The sequence below is a fragment of the Tupaia chinensis genome, unplaced genomic scaffold (assembly GCF_000334495.1).
Source record: "Tupaia chinensis unplaced genomic scaffold, TupChi_1.0 Scaffold000077_1, whole genome shotgun sequence".
Classification (NCBI taxonomy): domain Eukaryota; kingdom Metazoa; phylum Chordata; class Mammalia; order Scandentia; family Tupaiidae; genus Tupaia; species Tupaia belangeri.
The window spans coordinates 29740-34180 of record NW_006159538.1 but is presented as its reverse complement, the minus strand read 5'-3'; positions in this window follow the sequence as shown (position 1 = coordinate 34180).

The window sequence follows — 4441 nt, the reverse complement described above, 5'->3', positions numbered from 1 at the left end:
GCCTCTTTTTCTTTTTTTTGGAGAGGTATTTTTGGTATAGGGCACGTGTGCTTGCCAGAAAGACAGAGAGAGACAGAGAGACAGAAAGTGAGAAATCACCCCCCCGGGGGATGGCCACACTGCAATCCCTTCTCCTCCATTCTCCTCTCTCCTCTCGGGATCCTGGGCATGCACACACACATGCCCTGCAAAAGTTTAAGCCACTGAGTCCAGGACTCAAACTGTGGTCAACTACATGGGAGTCCAGTGACATAGCCATTACGCCAACTGCTGGTCCCACTTTTTAAAAAAATATATGATTTCAATTATTTTAAAAAATTTACATTTAACCACTATATGTCTTTAGAGTGTACAACCTTTTTTCCCCAGCAGAAATACAGTGCATATCAGTCAAGGTAAAGACATTACTATATACATTATCATCAACAAATAACATTTTTGTGTGTCAATTAAAGGTATTGTTTTTTTTCCCCCTGTTCTGCACCCTTTCTTGCCCTATTACCCATCCCCATTTACCTCTATCCTTATTATCTGTAATATCTATGATTGCCTTCCCTGCTGCTATACCTTCCAATCTTTTAGTTTCTGCTATAGAATGCAGGTATTTGGTATATATTGAGTGGGGACATACAAAGTCTGTCTATCGTAGTCTGGCTTGCTTTGCTTAGCATTAAGTCTTCCACATTGATACACTTTTTATGTAATGTCAAGGTCTCATTTTTTTATGTCTGAGTAGTATTCCAGAGTATATATGCCACATTTTTTCAATCCACTCATCTATTTTAGATATGTGATTCTATGTCCTTGCAATTGTAAATAATGCTGAAATAAACATGGATGTGCAAGTGTTTTTATGACTGAGAGTTTTTCTATCCTTTGAGTAAAACCTAAGAGTGGAATTACTGGGTCATATGGTATTTCTATTTGTAGGTTTCTGAGGAATCTCCATATTATTCTCCACAGTAGTTGTACCAATTTACATTCTCATTAACAGTGTTGGAGGGTTACCTTTTCACCACAGCCTCAGCAACACTTAGTATTTAATTATAATACTAAAAAATTTTAAAACAATTTATTGTGACTCAGGAATACAAGGACAGAAGAATTCTTCATTGGAAAAGTGCTTGCACATCGATGTTTATTGTGGCACTATTCATGATTGCTAAGACATGGAACCAACCCAAATGTCCCCGTACAAATGAATGGTTTGAGAAACTGTGGCACATATACTCTATGGAATACTATTCAGCCATAAAAACCAACGAAACCCTGGCTTTTGACAGAAAGTGGAAGAATATGGAAGACTTACTGCTGAGTGAAGCAAGTCAGGCTATGAAGGGGAGACATTGTATGTCCCCACTTAATATATACCGAATGTCTGCACTCTATGACTGAAACTGATTGACTAAAAGATATTCAAACACAAGAGATGGGTGTAAATGCCAGATGTAGTGTCTGTGGAGGAGTGGGGCCTAGGGAAAGTCATTTGGAGGAGGGATACAGAGGCAGAGCATTGATGGGACGGGGAGGTGTGGTGTTATCTGTTGAAGATATTTTGATCAACTGGACTGGAGAGAAATGTTCACATATTGAAATGTTCACTTTGTAAGCTAAACAATGTGATCGAATGTGTATAAAAATAAATAATAAATACATTTTAAAAAGGAATAAATTAAAGAATGTATATTATGTAAAAGTAAGAAATCATCTCTTCATGGTCTTTAGAATTATTAGAACTTGGAGTTTATTTTTTCTGATCCCCATTTTCTTTTTTTTTCTCTCGTTTTGACTTTAGCCTTTTAAAAGCTAATTCCAAAGAAATATTCGGCTACTTGTACACTTTGGACTTTTCCTCTATTATTTGTTATAGTTTTATATAATTAGTAATGATTACAATAAATGTATTAATTAAAACCTGTGGAGACAACTGTCTATCCAATACTTGGTTAATTTGTATATAAACCTGCTTGTGTGTGATATAGTTGAATCTGCATTTATTCCAGACTTTCAATGTTATTATCAGTGCAGGTGGATGTCCCCTTTCTTTCCAATTGTTTTGTGTTCTCTTACTTCTATTTGTTTTCTTTTAGCTTTCCTGGTATAGCAGTCCCTTATGTATTTTCTGAAGGGCTGGTTTCATTTTGGTGAATTCTTTCAGCATTTGTTTAGCTGGGAATGATTTTATTTTCCTTTCCTTTTTGAAGAATTATCTTGCTGGCTGAAATTGCTTTTCTTTAAAAGTTTTAAATATGTCTTCCCATTCTTTCCTTGTCTGCATTGTTTCTTTGAGAGATCTGAAGCTTGCCTAAGTGAGTAATCTTTGTAAGTAACGTGACATTTCTCTCTTGACATTTTTAGAATATTTTCTTTGTCTTTGACTTTTACAAGTTGGCTATGATATGCCTTAGAGAAGATCTTCTTAAGTTATATCTTTTGGGTTGTTAGAAAGGTCACGATGCATTTTTGCATAGAAAAACATAGAAAAAATACAGCATGACTTTTCTTCTTTTTCTTTTTTTAGAGGTTTTTGCTATAGGGTGCGTGCGCTCGCCAGACAGGGAGAGACAGAGAGATAGAAAGCGAGAAATCCCCCCACAGGGGGGATGGCCACGCCGCAATCCCTTCTCCTCCATTCATCTCTCAGGATCTTGGGCACGCACGCACACGCACCCAGCTTGAGTTTTAAGTCCCTGGGTCCGGGACGCGACCCACGGTCGACTATGTGGGAGTCCAGTGACATAGCCATTATGCTAACTGCTGGTCCCAGCATGACTTTTCTGACAACCTAATATTTGATTTTCTTTGTATCTCCAGGATTTAGATATCTGCATACCCCTATAAATTTGGAAAGTTTTCAGCTACTATATTAAGAGAGATGTTATCTGTGTTTTTATTGCTCTCTTCACCTTCTGGAATATCTATTATGTGGATATTTGACTGATTAATGATGTCTAGGATTTCCTATATATTGGCCTTATTTATAATAGCTATGCTTTTTTTCTTTTTAGTTGCTTGGACTAAGTTGGAGATTTTGTCTTCAAGTCAAATCTACTGTTCATACTTTTGAGAAAGGTTTTGATTTCCTGCATTGCATATCTCTAGAATTTCTGTTTGATTCTTTTACAGTGTGTCTATCTCCTTATGGAGTCTCTCCTTCAAATCATGGAAGGAGTTTCTCATCTACTGTAGTTGGTTCTCTGTTTTCTCTTGCATATTATTGAGTGTTGTTATAATGAATATTCTGAATTCTTTTTTATTTTTGGCATTCTGTGATTTTTTTTTTTTTTAATTAGAGAGAGGCTTTTGCTATAAGGTGTATGCACTTGCCTGAGAGATAGACAGAAAGTGAGAAATCACCCCCCTGGGGGTATGGCCACACCCAATACCTTCTTCTCTATTTTTCTCTAGGATTTTGGGCATGCATGCACATGCACCCAGTCTGAGTTTCAAGCCACTGGGTCTGGGACTCAAACTGTAGTCAGCAATGTGGGAGTCAGTGATGAAACCATTACACCATTTGCGGTTCCCCTGTGATCTCTTATATTTTATTATTTGTTAGTGAAGGGTTATGTTCCTTTGAGGGGGAGTTATTTCTACTATTTTTCAGTCTTTGCTTTGACTTTTAGACATCTCACTTCTTCCTCACTACTTCCTTGAAGTATACTCACTTCTTCCTCCTACTTCTTTGAAGTATGGTTCTGCACCTCTGTGCCCCTGCACTTCCTATGATATGTGTAAGCTCTGTGCCAATTTCCCTTCTCTACTGTAGAGGGTCTATGGAGTCCACAGCAGTAATTTTGAGTTCAGGTTTTTCAGGGGCAGATTTCTCTTCTTTTACTGCTAATGGAGTTGTAAGGAAAAATTTTCTTCAGAGTCTCCCATTTTCTGGTCTTTGGTTCTTGCATAAACAAACCTAACTGCTCCCAATGTGGATGGAGGTAGAGCTGACAGGTAGAATGTAAGGAGGTAGACCATTTGTTCTGGGCTAGAGAGTCTCACTTGTCCCCAGAAGAAGCTAGGCAGAGGTCTCTGCTAATGAGCTCAAGCCCAGCCGTTTGGCTTGTGTCTGTCTACTGGTCCTGGATGGGTGAGGGGTAGAACAGTGTCAGCATGTGTGGGGCAGCAGCTTTTACTTTCTATCTCTGGAATTGCAGGATCTCGATTAGCTCCTTCAGTCTCTGGTATTGCAGAAATCAGTTATTGGTTTTTGAAGACTAGAGATCCCCTCTTCTTTGACAGCAGACTGGGAAGGGATCCTAGCTGATGAGCTCCAGCTGAGTGACTTGGGCTTGGGCCTGCCTGATGGGCCAGAGGTCATTTTAACTCTGGGTTGTAGGGTCTCCTTTTTGCTCCTTCTAGCCCTCCAGAAGACATTTCTTAAACTCAATTTCTTTCTTTTTTTTGGGGGGGGGGGGAGGGGGTTTTTCCTTTTGGAATACGG